Source organism: Octopus bimaculoides, unplaced genomic scaffold (genome assembly GCF_046866305.1).
Source record: "Octopus bimaculoides isolate indiv1 unplaced genomic scaffold, ASM4686630v1 contig105, whole genome shotgun sequence".
Classification (NCBI taxonomy): domain Eukaryota; kingdom Metazoa; phylum Mollusca; class Cephalopoda; order Octopoda; family Octopodidae; genus Octopus; species Octopus bimaculoides.
In genome coordinates this window covers 52,501-70,174 of record NW_028315355.1, presented here as the reverse complement: position 1 = coordinate 70,174, position 17,674 = coordinate 52,501, and the positions used below count along the sequence as shown (strand labels likewise).

The 17,674-nt window shown below is 40.9% G+C and overlaps 1 protein-coding gene and 1 long non-coding RNA gene across 8 annotated transcripts in view; one reads left to right on the top strand and one right to left on the bottom strand.

The window, feature by feature from the left end:
- LOC149129214 (uncharacterized) overlaps window positions 1-17,674 on the top strand; it is an 89,508-nt gene that overhangs the window by 31,282 nt on the left and 40,552 nt on the right. The gene's annotated exons all lie outside the window — the stretch shown is intronic.
- LOC149129215 (uncharacterized) overlaps window positions 1-17,674 on the bottom strand; it is a 32,178-nt gene that overhangs the window by 8,634 nt on the left and 5,870 nt on the right. Inside the window, exon 1 of one of the 3 annotated variants that reach the window (XR_016240258.1) lies at window positions 8,175-9,282. The exons of the other annotated variants lie outside the window; for them this stretch is intronic. This is a non-coding gene — a long non-coding RNA (uncharacterized LOC149129215). Of the gene's footprint in view, window positions 1-8,174; window positions 9,283-17,674 lie in introns of those variants that run through there. 3 annotated transcript variants of the gene reach the window in all.

Here is a 17,674-nt window from a genome sequence, read left to right as displayed (position 1 = left end):
CTTTACAGAGTGAACTGGGTTCCTTTTTATGTGGTGCCCATGCACATATGTTAGGACATTACAATATTAGAGAAGTATTTCAGTTGATTTCACCAATCAGGCTCCCACACGATAGCAGAAAATCCCAATCCTGATGCTTGTTAGAAGAAGGGCTCGTGCAAACAAAGAAGATTGTGCTGAAATGGATTTGTTGTATATATATAATATATATACATGGGTTGCATGGAGGCAAAGTGACTGAGTCCCTTTCAAGTGTTGGGCCTCATGGAGGCAATGACTGAGAAGACCCATCAAGCTGAGCAAAACCGCAGTTGTGGCAGATACTGGTACAGTACAAATTGGCATGTAAGGGCATCCAGCTATAGAAAACCATGCCAAATCAGAGAGGAGCCTTCCAGTGTGCCAACCCAGTCAAACCATCCAACCCATACCAGCATGGACAATGGACGCTAAATGATGATGATGATGACACACACAATAAATACATATGTGTGTATACATATATATATATATATATATATATATATATATATATATATATATAATATATATATATATATATACATATAATTATATATATATATATATATTTCGTTTTTTGGGATTTGGTTTGCAAGACTTTTTTATGTCATTTCGTGTGTTGAAGCATCTTCTGTTGTGTCTGGGGAGAGTCATTTTCTTATTGTGCCTTCAAATTTAACACTCACCGGTAACATTTCCACTTATTTCTTATTTTTATTTTCCTAAAACTTTCGTTGCGTCTTGCAAACTTATCAATAGTCTTGACTCTGTCCGTTATTTATGCATGTGTGTGTCTCAGTGTGTGTGTATGTATGTGTGCATGTGTGTGTATGTATGTCTGTGTGTGTGCATATGTATATATGTATGTATGGGTGTGTATGCATACATGTATGCATGTATGTATTCTGCATATTCCTGTGTTTGTGTGTGTGTTTATGTATGTGTGTGCATGTGTGTATATGTATGTACCTCTGTCTCCTTGTGTGTGCATGTCTGAGTGTGTGTGTGTGTGTGTGTGTGTGTGTGTTGCTGCTATGTACCATGTTTTTATGTATGGGTGTACATCTCCATATGTGTGGACATGTGTCTTTGTGTGAAGTAAAGTGTGTGTGTATATATGTGGTCATGTGTTTCAGTGTCTATGTGCATATGTGGTTGTCTGTTCATATACCCTATGTACCTACCCGTCTGTATGTAGACCTGTTGGTTTACATATACATACATGTGCATGCACACACACACACATACACCCACACACACAGACATACATACATCTATCTGCATAAAAGCCCATATATACACGCATGAAAGAAATCATGCTTACATGTTTGCATTAATATGAATGCTTGTGATATCCTAACGATGTCACATGGTTAAATAGATGCTGCATATTCACCTCCCATTTGAGCTCAGAATGTAAAGATGGACAAACTGCACTTAGCAATTTGGTCTCAGGACCAACAGTTCTGTCAGCTTGCTGCCTTATATGTACACACATACACGCGCACACACACACACACGGAGGCTTCTTCCATTTTCCATCTATCAAATCCACTCACAAGCCTGTAGTAAAAAACACTTGCCCAAGGTACCACATGGTGGAACTGAACCCAGAACTATGTGGTTGTGTGTGTGTGTGTGCATATATGTATGTATGTATGTATGTAAGTGTATAATGAAAAAAAACTGAGTGGTTGGGATAGTGTTTTCAAAGAGATGGAGAGAGAGAGAGAGAGAGAGAGATGGGTGTAGCTGATTGGCCAGTTTAGTGATCGCTTTGATGGCCAACAAAAAACAACAACAATAACAACAGAAACATTAATAGCAACAACGACAAAAAGTGTATTATGTGTACATATATCTGTGTATATATATACATATATATGTGTGTGTGTATACGTATATATATATATATATATATATATATATATATATATATATATATATATATATATGTGCATACATATACATATATATTATGTGCATCTATATGGGTATATATATATGTGTTTGTGTATGTATCTATGAATTATTGTGTATATGTATATATATGTGTGTACATATATATATACATATACACAATATGTATACACACACACATACATACATACATTTATATAGATACATATACATACATGTATATATACACACACACACGTATATACATATATATGCATACACACATATATACACATACATATATGAGTTTATGTATGCATGTATATATTTAAATATATATACACATATATGTATGCACACACATATGTATATCTGTATGTATGTATGTGTGTGTGTATATATATATATATATGTATGCATGTATGTATATGTGCATTGTCCTTGAATCTGCATACACAGAAAACCAGGAGCTGAAAGGAAATACACTGGACATAGAAGGGGTCCGATGGTGTGAGCCAAGAGAGAGAGGATTGTGTTGCTATGGAGACGTGAAGAACACGGAGGAGAGGGGGGCAGTTGTAGAAGGGGAGACGTCTGATGGCCAAAGCAATTGGAAACAGTTGAAGACGGAGACAAAGAAAGGCTTAGGAGACCATGTGGTGAAGACTGACTGTAAGATGGTGCTTCTCATGGAGGGGATGGTCACGGAATGGGGGTCGGGGTCGGGGTTGGTGACTGGTGGTGTTGAAGAAGTCCTGAATAGCAAAGACCCTCACCAGAATAGCAAATAGGCCAACTTCAATGTCACAAGAAGGACCGTGAGGACGTATACTGAGAGGTATATCATCACAGAACAAATAAAATGGGTGGCTTTATTAGCAATTTGAACCTACAACCAAATTCAATAGAAGTCACCAAAGTGAGTGAGGCTAGTGACCAGCATCAGCTGTTGCTAGAGACAACAGTTAAAACAACTCGAAAGCCACAAAAGCACTGAGCTTTTGAGGTTTTTAAGTTGTTTTAACTGTTGTCTCTAGCAATACCCTCTGTCACTTTTCTCACCTTTTACTTAATACAGTCATTAGACTGTTGCCATGCTGGAGCACCGCCTTGAATAACTTTTAGTCAAATGAACTGGCCCCAGTATTTATGTTTGTGTTAAGCGTGGTATATATTCTATCAGTTGCTTTTGCCAAACTGCTAAGTTACGAAGACATAAACACATATATATATATATATATACAAGCACATGACAGGCTTCTTTCAGTTTCCATCTACCAAATCCACTCATGTAGTTGGGAAGCAAGCTTCTTACCACATTGTCACACCTACACCTATATATATACATACATATTTCTCAGCCCAAGAATTACAGCGTGATGTGCTGCTTGACTGGTTCCCCCTCTCTCTCTCTCTCTTTATATATATATATATATATATATATATATATATATATATATGATGATGATGATCTTTTCTCCCGCCATGCCTCTGTCTACCCCTCCATCCTCTCTCTCTCTCGTAGTTTTTCCTTAAGGTCTTCAGGTTCTGGCTATATATAAATGAGAAACCCATTCTAAATTATCTCGCTGACATACTACGACGAAATGTCCAAGATGCAGATAAGATAGAGATTTTTTATTTATTTACGGCCTCAAACATCTCATACCTTCGCGCTTTAGTTTGCCCTCTATTATTTATCTTGTTTCTCTCCATGAAATTCAATTGAATTCAGTTGTTGTCTTAAATTCATACTTATTCATTTTCTAAGCTTCCTAAATTCATGCTACGTTATATTCTACTCACCTAGAATTCATTGCTCTTTTAAAAATTACGATTTATGCATTGTTGTCTCTCAAATATTTAAAATCTACAATTAAGAGCCCTATCTACTCGCTGGCGGTAACCCGCCCTCCCACCCCCTCCACCGGAAGTTCATTCCTCTGTCATCCTGTCAACCTCGGCTGTCTCCCGGAACCCATCTAGTGGCCTTGGCCATCCTCTCCCCTACCTTTGGGTAGCGCATTAAGTTTGAGAAATGTTTGCAGGTTGTAGGTACTGTTTTGCTTATGAATTCTTCCAATTGCAAGTTTTCTTTTCAGGTACACGACACTGCTTTTCCCCTTCCCAGGCTACAGGCCCACACCCCCAACACCCATACTGTTAGGATTGGCACTCTCAACGTCGGCACGCTGAAAGGTAGATCTGGTGAAATTGTTGAGATGCTTGAACGGAGTCGCGTAGATATGTGCTGCATCCAGGAAGTAAGATGGAGAGGAGGTTCTGCGAGGTTCCTCACAGGCAAAGAACACAGGTACAAGATTTTCTGGGCAGGGAACACTGACGGGGTCGGGGGCGTAGGAATACTTCTAGCGAAGAAATGGGTGGATAAGGTAATCGAGGTCGTTAGAGTAAGTGACAGAGTACTTAAGATCAGACTAGTGCTTCATCATAGATTAGCTACTGTCATCTCAGCCTATGCACCTCAACCGGGGCTACCAGATGGTCTGAAAGACCAATTCTATGACACCCTCTTGCAAACTACCTCGTCGACGAGTGACAGGGACCTTCTCTTTGTGGCTGGAGACTTCAACGGTCATGTCGGACGTCGTGCTGGAGGCTTCCATGGCATACAAGGAGGCTATGGCTTCGGTTCCCGCAACGAGGAGGGAACCAGACTGCTGGAGTTCTGTGATGCAACCGATCTTATGGTCTGCAATACCAACTTCAGGAAACCTGCCAGTCACCTAGTCACCTACCGCTCCGGCAGACACTCTAGCCAAATCGACTACATCCTCGCCAGAAATAGGGAAAGAGAGCGGCTTATAAATGCCAAAACCTACCCTGGCGAAGAATGTACCCCACAACATAGATTAGTAGTTAGCGACTTTGGGATCAAGGCAAAATGGGTGCCCAGAATTAGACAGGCTTGGAGGAGAAGGGTGTGGAAGCTTAAAGACCCTGCAAACGGACAGAGACTTAGAGACAAGTTACTTGAAGCATTTAACGAAATAGAAGGGGATATAGCATCATACAACGTGGAAGACAATTGGAGATTTCTGCGGGACAACCTGTTGAAAGCCACCAACCAGATTTGTGGGTGGTGTAAGGTCCCCTCCCAACCCAGAGTAACGTGGTGGTGGAACAAGGAGGTAGACAGGGCTATTAGACAAAAGAAACAGGCTTGGAAGGACTGGAAGAACGGTGGTAGCAGGGAATTGTACCAATGTGCCAGAAGGGAGGCTAGGTGACAGGTTTATTTAGCCAGAGGGGAAGCAGATAAGGAAAGATTTGCCAATGTTCTGCGCCGTGAGGACCAAAGACTCGAGGTATTTCGTGTTGCAAGACAGTGTAGGAGAGAGAATAGTGATGTTGTAGGAGAGAAATGTGTTCGCATGGATGATGGTACGCTTGCATTAAATGAGGATGCAAAGAAAGAGGTCTGGAGATGCCACTACGATAGATTGCTTAATAAAGAGAATGAATGGGAGAAAGAGAGCCTGCCGTATGTCGACCCAATAGAGGGACCAGCTATCCGAGTTGATAGTACCAGGGTAGATAAAGCAATTAAGAGTATGAAGACCGGGAAAGCCCCCGGCCCATCAGGAATCACTGCAGAGATGCTCAAAATATCTGGCAGTGTTGGCTATAGCCTAGTCACCCGTATTACGAACCAGGTGATACACGAAGGAGTCATACCCAATGACTGGTGTAGCAGCATCATAGTCAACTGCTACAAAGGTAAAGGTGACGCTTTAGATACAAATAATTACAGAGGCATCAAGCTGCTAGATCAGGTTATGAAAGTTACAGAGAGGGTCATAGCCCAACTAATTAGGGAGCGAATCAATTTAGATGAGATGCAGTTTGGGTTCGTGCCAGGTAAAAGCACTACTGATGCCTTATTTCTAGTGAGACAGTTGCAGGAGAAATACCTAGCTAAGGATAAACCTCTGTACCTGGCTTTCGTTGACATGGAGAAAGCCTTTGACAGGGTCCCCCGATCCCTTATCTGGTGGTCAATGATGAAACTTAGGATAGAAGAATGGTTAGTGAGAGCTGTGCGAGCCATGTACAGAGATGCTGCCAGTAAGGTGAGGGTTGGAAATGAGTACAGCAATGAATTCCGGGTAGAGGTAGGGGTCCACCAAGGTTCCGTCCTCAGCCCCCTCTTATTTATCATAGTCCTCCAGGCAATCACAGAGGAGTTCAAGACAGGTTGCCCCTGGGAGCTCCTCTATGCTGATGACCTTGCCCTAATTGCGGAGTCACTATCAGAACTAGAGGAGAAGTTTCAGGTGTGGAAGCAAGGTCTAGAATTGAAGGGCCTTAGAGTCAACCTAGCTAAAACCAAAATCCTAATAAGTAGGAAGGTAGATAAAACACAAACCCCTTCAGGTAGATGGCCCTGCTCAGTATGTAGAAAAGGAGTAGGTAGTAACTCTATAAGATGTACCCGGTGCAAGCTATGGACACATAAGAGGTGCAGCAACATCAAAGGCAGGTTAACTAGCAAGTTAGTTTTTGTTTGTGGCAGATGTTCAGGTGCAATAAAGACTGTAAACAAACAGGAAACAACTTCTATCTCATTCCAGGGTGAAAAACTAGAGGTAGTCGATAGCTTCCGCTATCTGGGCGACCAAGTTAGTAGTGGGGGTGGGTGCGCTGAAAGTGTAGCTGCTAGATTAAGAATAGCCTGGGCAAAGTTTAGAGAGCTCTTACCCCTGCTGACGACAAAGGGACTCTCACTCAGAGTAAAAGGCAGACTGTATGACGCATGCGTACGAACAACCATGCTACATGGCAGTGAAACATGGGCTGTAACTGCTGAGGACATACGTAAGCTCGCAAGGAATGAAGCCAGTATGCTCCGTTGGATGTGTAATGTCAATGTGAATACCCGTCAGAGTGTAAGTATCTTGAGAGAAAAGCTGAACATTAGAAGCATCAGTTGTGGCGTGCAAGAGAGACGATTGCGCTGGTATGGACATGTGGTGAGAATGGAGGAGGATAGCTGCGTGAAAAAGTGCCACACCCTAACAGTTGAGGGAACCCGTGGAAGAGGTAGGCCCAGGAAGACCTGGGCTGAGGTGTTGAGGCAAGACCTTCGTACATTGGGCCTCACCGAGGCGATGACTACTGACCGAGACCTTTGGAAATGTGCTGTGCGTGAGAAGACCCGGCAAGCCAAGTGAGATCGCTGCCAGTGCCCCTGGACTGGCTCTTGTGCGGGTGGCACATAAAAGACACCATTTTGAGCGTGGCCATTGCCAGAACCGCCTGACTGGCCTTCGTGCAGGTGACACGTAAAAGCACCCACTACACTCTCTGAGTGGTTGGCGTTAGGAAGGGCATCCAGCTGTAGAAACTCTGCCAAATCAGACTGGAGCCTGGTGTTGCCATCCGGTTTCACCAGTCCTCAGTCAAATCGTCCAACCCATGCTAGCATGGAAAGCGGACGTTAAACGATGATGATGATGATGATGATATATATATATATATATATATATATATATATATATATATATACATAGATATATTCACTCCCTCACACCCTCTCCCCTCATACACGGCTTTTTTTTCTCGAAGCGTCTTGAAGTACACAGAGGAAGCTATAAATAAGGCCTTGTAAATACTGAGTTGAGAAAACTATTTTGGACCCCAAAAAAAAACAAATCAGTTTCTAAAATGCTTTGGTCCAATGGTAGAACATCTGTCATGTTCAAAGATGTGGGTTTGAGTCTCACTGGCAGCCTCTTTGATTTTTACTCTCCAAATAGTTTCCATGTTTCTATTTATTAGCTTCACGTTTGTGCTTCGAAATCCACCATTTCCAAAAAAAAGGGATTCTTTTACATTCGTTGAAAAATTTATTACAAGAAGGCAAAGCTGTGTGGTCAGGAAGACCCCTTTGTAGCCAGTTGGTTTTGGGTTCAGTCCCACTGTGTGGTACCTTGGCTAAGTCTTTTATACTATACTGTCAGACCAATCAATGCCTTAGACATGAATTTTGTAGATGGAAACTGGAAGGAAGCCTATTCTACTGGGTTGGCCATGTGATTCAGATACCAAGTAGCCAGTTCCCAAAGATGGTCCTCTTCAGCAAGATTCAGACTGGAAGTTGGCCCCGTCGACTTTCGAAAGTTTGTTTTGCTGCAGGTCTCAAGTGGTCTCTCATTTTACGTAGTATCCTTCCCAATTGGTGAGGGTCCCTGGCTGTTAATTGGAAGCCATGCAAGTCCATGTGCTTTTACCTGTCTCTTCTCAAAGCTCGTTAAGTCTCAACAGTCCTCACCGTTTGTTTTTACTGTTTTGTTCTTGTTGTTCTGTTTTTGTTACCACTTTAACCTTCTGCGGGAAGGACTGTTTTAACGAAGTCTCATCTGGTCCCTGCCTTTGAAATGCGGAGTATATAAAACAGGGGGCAACTGATGAAGGGAATGTTCTTTATGTTGCCTGTTTCGTTTCTCTGTTTGTTTCTTTCGATGTTCATTGTTTGTGTTTTTTTTATGTTCTCGTTTCTCTTTTTGTTCACATTTCTTTGATGCCCTGTACCAATATATGCATGTATATATATACATATATAAGTAGGCATGTACATGTATGTGTGTACATATGCATATACTTATATGTTGCTTTCCAGAATTCTTTGCTACCAGCATAAATAAGTTATTGATAAAATGGCAAAATTGTGTTGATGATTTAGGTGCATTCTTTGATTAACTGCATTGCTTTTCGTTGAGATAAAGTAAAATAAACTTTCAGTTCAAAATCAGATCATTTCATTCTTAACGACCTGATATAATGTAGCCCTGTACGTTTACTTTAAATCCACAGGTTGGTCGTGATTGGAACGCCTTTGTTCATTGAACAACCGTATCAGGGTTGGCCTAGGGCTAAACAATCACAACACCCACAGATTTCCATAACAATATGATCATTGGCATTTGGGGTGGCCACCAGTTGCAAACAGATGGTGCACTTTGAGTGCAAACATGTACACACACTTTTACTGTCCTTGTTGTTTTTGTTGTTGTTGGTGTTGGTGGTGGTGGGGTGTTGTCCCTGTTTGGTGTCAATGTTGTTTTCTTTGTCTTTCATTGATTATTTAATGAAATATATTTATACATACATAGACGCATACACAAACACACTCACACACTTATATACATACATTGCATTCATACAAGCATACACAGATACATATATAGAGTTACTCATACATTCACATGTACACACACACACACACACATTCATACACATACCTATATATATCTTGCATTCATGCATACACACACAGTACATGCATACATGTATAGTGACATGCAATGACATTAACTCCCACATACATGTTAGTCAATACACACACATGTTCATGTATATGCTGTGTATGTATGTGTATATATATATATATATATATATATATATATATATATATATACAGACATACATATACATGAATTTAACATATCGCATCACATACCATATGCATGTGTGTGTGAATATATATATATATATATATATATATATATATATACTAGCAGAAGCACCCGGCGTTGCTCGGGAATGAAATTGTTGCTTATATACTTGAAGAAAAAAAAGGCAAAATATGCTGTATAGAAATTTGAGAACATTCTGTAGATGGACTCTCAGATGAATGATGGATGGGCGCCTCTCATGAATGGGGAAAATTGAAGATGTGCCAAAAAGCCTCATTGGTACTTGGAAACTTTTACGAAAATTAAAACGGGGATTAGATGAAAGAAATGATTTACGTGAATATCATCACAAGAGTAATTGAGACAAATGGCGATTGTGGAACCCCCCACGCACGCACGCACGCGTGTGCGCATACACATGTGTGTCTTTGTAAATATGCTTGTATACATTTATGTACGTGTGTGTTTGTGAGTCAAGGGGTGTGTGTGTGTGCGTGTGTATGTGTGTGAGACAGTGAGAGAGCGGTGTGTATGTAGTATTTACTCTCTCTCTCTCTCTCTCATACACACGAACACAGAAAATAGAGAGTGAATCTTTTTGCCGTTGTTAGGTCAATACCGGAGCGCGCGCGCATACACACGTGTGTCTTTGTAAATATGTTTGTATACATTTATGTATGTGTGTGTTTGTAAGAGACAGTGTGAGTGAGAGAGAGAGGTTTGTTGTCATGTATACGTACATGCATAAATATACATACATCTTTGGATGTATGCATATGACAACACAGCCCTTGACTCACTCACACTCTGTCTCTTACAAACACACACATACATAAATGTATACAAACATATTTACAGAGACACACGTGTGTATGACAGTGTGTGAGTGAGTCAAGGGGTGTGTGTGTGCGTGTGTATGTGTGTGAGACATGTGAGAGAGCGGTGTGTATGTAGTATATACTCTCTTTCTCTCTCTCTTTCTCTCTCTCTCTCTCTCTCTCTCTCTCTCTCTCTCTCATACACACGAACACAAAAATTAGAGAGTGAATCTTTTTGCCGTTGTTACGTCAATACCGGAAGTTGACATTGAGGAACCTTTTTAAAGAAGTAAATCTTAAATATAAAGCAATATTATTTATTTTTAATTAAAAAAATCAAATGAAGAGCCTAAGATTTATCCGAAGTCAAATTATTCATGCATTACAAGTATGGAAGCATTTGGTGAAGTCGATTTCACGTGAAAAGCGATTACACACACATCCCTGTTTTATATATAGTATATATATATATATATATATATATATATATATATATAGAGAGAGAGAGAGAGAGAGAGAGAGAGAGAGAGAGAGGCACAAGCTTGGCTGGATGGTAAGAAGCCTGCTTCTCAACCACATGGTTCTGGGTTCAGTCTCACTGCCTTGCGAGTGTCTTCCACTATAGCATCAGGCCAATCCAAGCTTTGAGAGTGGATTTGTCAGACAGAAACTGAATAAAGTGCATGTTATTATAGTAACAATAATAATAATAATGATAATAATAATAATCCATAGATGGCATTTAGAAATATTTCAATACGTTGCTATGCACGTTTCTACAAATTGCATGTTTTCATGATCATAGTGTTTATTCCTGGGACGATTACAGTCCAGTCCGTCGTGTCCATGGACATCAGGGGATGATGGTTCATGCATTCATTTCCTCTGGCAATATGGTATTCACGTTGGGGTTTGTGTAATTGGTGGGGAGGAGTGGAAGGGGATGGAAAGAGAGAGAGGAAGGAACAGTAATTATAAAGGAGAGGGAGGTGTGTGTGTCTTTGTCCCCACTCACCACCCGACAACCAGTGCCCTTTTCACATTGTCCTTCTTTGAGTTAAAAGGTGCCATGCTTCGGGTAGGGCCCATTCTCTTGGGCCATTCTTGCAACATTTACCCCCTTCAAAATAATTCTAGCAATTGTCACAGTCTCCATTGCTGCAAACAGCCGCAACCCAAGAAAGAGAAAAACCACTGCCAGGGACCTCCCACCCCACCCCCACCACCAGCACCAGTAGCATTACTTCATCTCACCAAACACACACACACACCAATATATAGATATGTATACACACACTTGTACGAGCAAGAGAGACTATACACCCTGGTACAGTGAGTGGGGTTGGGGTAGGCCCTTTTCATTCTCATATTCACCAGGAAAATATAACGAAAATCTGGGTCATGGCCTGGAAGACTTCCTAAAAAAAATAAAACCCCATATATCACAACACCACCACCACCACCACTACTACCTCAGCCACCACTGTCACCACTACCAACACCACTACAAGTGCTGCAACATATACCATCACAAAATTGCCACCAGAACTACCACCACCACCACCACCACCACTGCGACCGCCCTACTCGCTACTCACTTCATAACCACTACTACTATCACCTAAGCTGCAACTCCTACTTTCACCACCACCACTTTCCACCACAAACCAATGAGGGAGATCCGCCACTACTAACTACATTATTAGAAATAGCAGCTAAATCTCCCTCAAATCACACCCTACTCCTCTCTTATGTATGGACCAATGTGGGAGGCATCTACATGGTAGCTAGAGCTGGGAGAAATAGCAGCCAAATCTCCCTGAAATGGCTCCCATTTTAGAAATAGTTACATTGTATAAACAAAATTTTAGGGGAAAGGCAAGATGGTCACAGCTGGAGTGTCTGCTGTGACTGGATTGACCTGGGACTAAACCACCACCACCACCACCATGTTGTTATTATTCATGTCAACATTTCCATGGCAACAGAAAACTGTTCACACACAACACGGTGGGGGAGGTCAGTGTGTGTGTGTGTGTTTATCTGGTGCCTGGTGGTGATGGAGTCATCCTGTTCTATAAGTGTCACTGTTGGTTTTTCGTTGTTTAACCCTAGGCCAGTCTCGGTGGAGAAGGTCTATGACCACAGATGCCTCAACCATGACCATCTCATATTTAGAAGTGCATGACTTCAGGTGTCCTTCTTTCTTTATTGAAGAAGTTCAGAAGTGAGGTGAGGATCATTTAGCTGCTATTTTCAGCAGATAGAGCAACCATGCAACAGCTCTCATTTCCCTCTGCCTGGTTTCAGCTACAGTCAGAGTCTTGACTTATGATCAAAGGGTTTCCATCCTTGACCATCCAACATGATCTCGTGTTTTTTGAAGACAGCAATGTGGTGTGATTTTGAGGGAGATTTGTCTGCTATTTCTAAATGAAGACCAGTTCCCACATGTGGGCTGATTTGTGTCAGGAGCAGTGGGGAGGGGCAGGGTGATGGGGTGGGGGGCAGATATTGTGTGCTTATGTTGTCATTTTGCTCCAGCTAAACCCTGAGTAAGCAGAAGTATGATCACAGGCAATCCAGTTGTGACTGTCCCTTCTGTCTCTGATGTTTAGGGAGCCAAAACTCCCATTAGCAAGTAAGCATGATTTGTAGGAGATTGTGGAGTGAAGGAGGAATTGCGAGAAAGAGAATAGACGTGGATTGGTTTGTCGAGGTAGGGTGAGGGCAAAATGTTCTTGTTATGTGTTGGTGGAACATCCAGGTTGGGGGGGGGGGGGCTAGCAGATGGCAATACTAGAGTGAGAGAAGGCATGTGGGTAGAATACACAGGTCGGAGGCAAGCAGAGAGTAAGGATACAGTGGCCCTGGGCCAAGAGGACGACAAGATTGGGGAGTGAGAGGTAAAAATAATGCGTGAGAAAGAGATGTAGTTTGGTTCATTGTGTAAGAAGTTTTCTTGTTAAGTGTAGGTGGGACACACAGCACTTGTAGAACTCAGTTTCACTGATGTGGGTGGGACAGATTGAAGGATGTGCTGAAACGATTGTCATGTTGAATAAAAAATTCTAAATCCATCTTCTGTTTCTTTTATCAACAATAAACACAACAAACATTGTGGGTTTCCTGACATAAATCCAGTGAAAATTGTAGAGTTTCTGTGGAGGATGACATCAGGTAGCCTGAAACGGTGAATGTGCTTTGACTGACACAAGAATAGGCATATACTCAAAGTCCAAATAGTTACATGTGTGTGTGTATATATGCATCTGTGTGCGTGTGTATATATATATTTATATATATATATATAGCAGTGTGTATGTCTGTGTATATATATATATATATATCATCATCATCATCATCATCATCGTTTAACGTCCGCTTTCCATGCTAGCATGGGTTGGACGATTTGACTGAGAACTGGTGAAACCGATATATATATATGTATGTATACCCATGCACTTATATATATATGTATACCCATGCACTTTCACACCCTGATGTGGGCTGATGCAAAGAAACTGAGTCAGTGACTGCGTGCGCGTGTATGTATGTGTGTATCTGTGTTCTACATGATACGGGGAGGGGGGACAGTTATGTGGTGGTGGTGGTGTGGGGGGATCATGTTTCAAGTGAGACTGGGAAGGAAGTTGAGGCAGGGTAACCCACATAGATGCCCCCCTCTTGCCACCCCATTCCGATGGTGGGACAGACCCAGACACACACACACACCACCGACAAGGAGTACATATAGGGTGGGGGTGGGGGGGTAAGTATTGGGTGGCTGGTGAGGTGGGAGTGGGGGCTAAGGAATGCCCAGCAAATACATTAACATATACTCACTCCCTCCCTCACACACACACACCTACCCAAGCCGCCAGAAAGGCAGAAACACACACAAAACCAAGTCTTAAAAGCTGAGGAAGCTCTGACCTGATGTGAGTTCTTTTTACTTGCTAAAAATAGCAGTCAAATTTCCCCTGTCACATGATGAAAAGAAGAACACATAGCATCATGGGCTTGTTGATAGAAGAAGAAATGGGGGGGGGGTCAAAGATGGAACCTTTATGACTAAAGCTCTGCTCAGGCTGGTTTAGCCTGGGGCTAAACGAATACAACATTTCCATGGAGCCCACAGGCATATATACACATACGTATATAAACGAGCACTCCTTTGTTTACAACGACAAGTGTTCCGGTTGATCTGATTGACGGAACAACCTCCTTCAATTGGATCAGTGCCCTACACACACCTGCACCCTTAACATAGTTCTCAGGAGAATTCAGTGTCGCACAGAATGGGACAGGATTGGTCCTTTGAAATACAACTACGACTCTTTTTTGCCGGCTGAGTGGACTGGGGCAATGCAAAATAGAGTGTCTTGCTCAAGGATACAACGCACCATTAAGGATCGAATTGTTGACCGTATGATTGTAAGCTCAACACCCTAACCAGTAAGCCATGTGCCTTCACCATATATATATATATATACATATATATATATATATATATATATATATATATATATATATATATATATATATATATATATACATGTATATATATATATATATATATATATATATATATATATATATATATATATATATATATATATATATAGGAAAATGAAAAAAACCAGAATGCTGAACTGGAAGCATAATTTAATAAAGATTTTTTCTAACCGGTTTTCATTGCGAAGAAGCAAATTATCAAGAAGAAGGAGAATGAAAATGTTTTTTTACAAAGAAGTACAAAATGAAGAAAATAATATATAAAACAATAATATATAAAAAAATAATAAATATACCCATACATTATATTGTCTTTGAGCTTTTGTAGTTCAATAGTAGTTCATGTATAAATTGGTAGGAAAAATAAGGATGCATGAGAGTTGAGAGTTTTGTTAGGTTTAAAAAAAGAGTTAAAAGTTTGTGTTAAGCAGGAAATGTGGTGTCAAAACAGGAAGTGTGTGTAAGGGGAGACAAGTGTTTTTAGTTAGAGTTATGAACTCTTTTTTTTTCCCAACAGGAAGTTTGTGCCTGTTCATAGAGAAATAAGGTCACTGAGGGGTATGTGTGTTAAGAAATGGTTGGAATTTCTCTATGAAAAGATTCTCCTTGTTGATTCTTTCTTGTGTGGAGATTCTGTCTTTACATTGATAGAAAGGGAATATAATGAATTTAGGGTTTTTGTTTCTGGCGCAAGAGTCTATGTGGCCACTGAGTGGAATTTGGCGGTATTGAGGGAGGTTTATTTGTTCCTTATGGACAGCTACTCATCTACGTAATGGGAGGCTCGTCTGTCCGATATAGAAGTTTTGGCAACCTGCGTAAGTAAGGACATAATATATATATATATATATATATATATATATATATATATATATATATACATACATGTATATATACACACACATGTACATACATATAGATACATATATATGTGTGTATATATATATATATATAATTATTATTATGTAACTTAGACAGAACCATCCCTATAAGAGTTTTTTATTCTCATATTGACTGAATATATGTATGTATGTATGTATGTATGTATGTGTGCGTCTGTGTGTGCCTTTGTGTCTGTCTCTCCTACTAGATAACAACAGCTGTTGGTTTGTTCCACCCTACCCTCATAACTTAGCACAAAAAACCCCCAAAAAACCCTGCACTAAAGACAAAACTTGAAACGTGGAATGCAATAAAAAATCTATATTAATGACAACCAGTGAAGAGAAACATAACGAGAGTGTTACGAGACTGAAAGATTATGGGTGGAAGTTAATGAAGAAGCTGGATTGAGTTTCAATTTGGAGTCCATGTTGAAAGAAAAAGATTTGGAAGAAGACAACGAAGAGGAATAGAAAACTAATTGTATTCAATGAAATGTATCTGAGAAAGATGTTGAGAGCACACTGGCAGATCAGGTCAGAAACAAAGAGATTCTGAGAAGAGCGAGGTTGTGACCATTGCAAGGGATTCCATCTGACTGGCTCCATTCTGTACCTAACCAATCAGCAGGACTTGAAAACAACCATGACTTGAGTACTACCTGATAACGAGTGTGAAAAAAAGGGAGGCCAAAGATCCCATGCTACCCGGTGGTGGCCATTTCAAGATGACCCGAAGACTTGCTGGGGCTGCCTACTGGACCCTAGCAGCAGGAAATTTAGACAGTGTCACGTGACAACTTGCTGGGGCAGCCTGCTGGAGCCTAGCGGCAGGTATAAAAAGGGGAATTTGACAAGACAATCAGTTGGACGCTGACACTCATTGATGCTGCATTGAAGAGGCCAGGGAATAGAAGAAAGAAGACATGCACCGAACACCAGAGCTGAAGACACCTCTGAAAGGGGGGGAGGCGCCACGTCAAAATGGTAGGGGAGTAGGGGCCGAAACCGGACGTGGATCCTCCTGATGATGTCTTGAGCTAACTGGATCCTATAAAGGAGCTGTTGTGGTAGCAGACCACGAAACATGGTTGAAATTCCTCAGCATTATGTAGAATGGATGTATGACAATAGAAGCTGAATGGAACCCACTGGAGGAGGCTGGTTGCCCAATGCCCTGAGCAAAAGTCAGTTTGCTTTGAATTGTAGACATTGAATGAAGTTTTAATTATCCGTTTCCTAAGCAACAAGCAGAGCATCAACGATGTTCCTAATCATGTGATATAAAAGCATTTTGTCGTTTGTTTTAAAAGCTGGGACAAAGACCGTTTAAAAAAGTCTGTGTTTCCGACCACTTGGATAAAAACCTGAAACTATCGCGTAAAAGTAGTTGACAAGTGATAAATATAGATTAATGTATAATAGAGTCTATGAGACTGTGTGTGGGTGAATAATTAGCTGTTTGTTGTTGGTTTGAATAAAATTAAACATCATTGAACACACGCACACAGATGTACATCAGGTGGAACATGAGACTAACTTTAATGAATGCTTTTAATCTCATAGGATATATATATATATATATATATATATATATATATATATATATATATATATATATATATATATACATATATATATATATATATCATCATCATCATCATCATCATCGTCGTTTAACGTCCGCTTTCCATACTAGCATGGGTTGGACGACTTGACTGAGGACTGGTGAAACCGGATGGCTACACCAGGCTCCAATCTAATTTGGCAGAGTTTCTACAGCTGGATGCCCTTCCTAACACCAACCACTCCGAGAGTGTAGTGGGGACTTTTTACGTGCCACCAGCACAAAGGACAGTCAGGCGGTACTGGCAACGGCCACGCTCAGAATGGTGTATTTTACGTGGCACCTGCACAGGAGCCAGTCCAAGGGCACTGGCAACGATCTCGCTTGAATGTCTTTGCACGTGCCATCTGGCACAAGTGCCAGGAAGGCGACGCTGGGCACAGGTGCCATTAACGGTGCTTGAAACGTCAAAGACTTTCTCTATTCCTGAGCATTAAACTAATACATCCTGTTGTTGTTTACACCACCTGC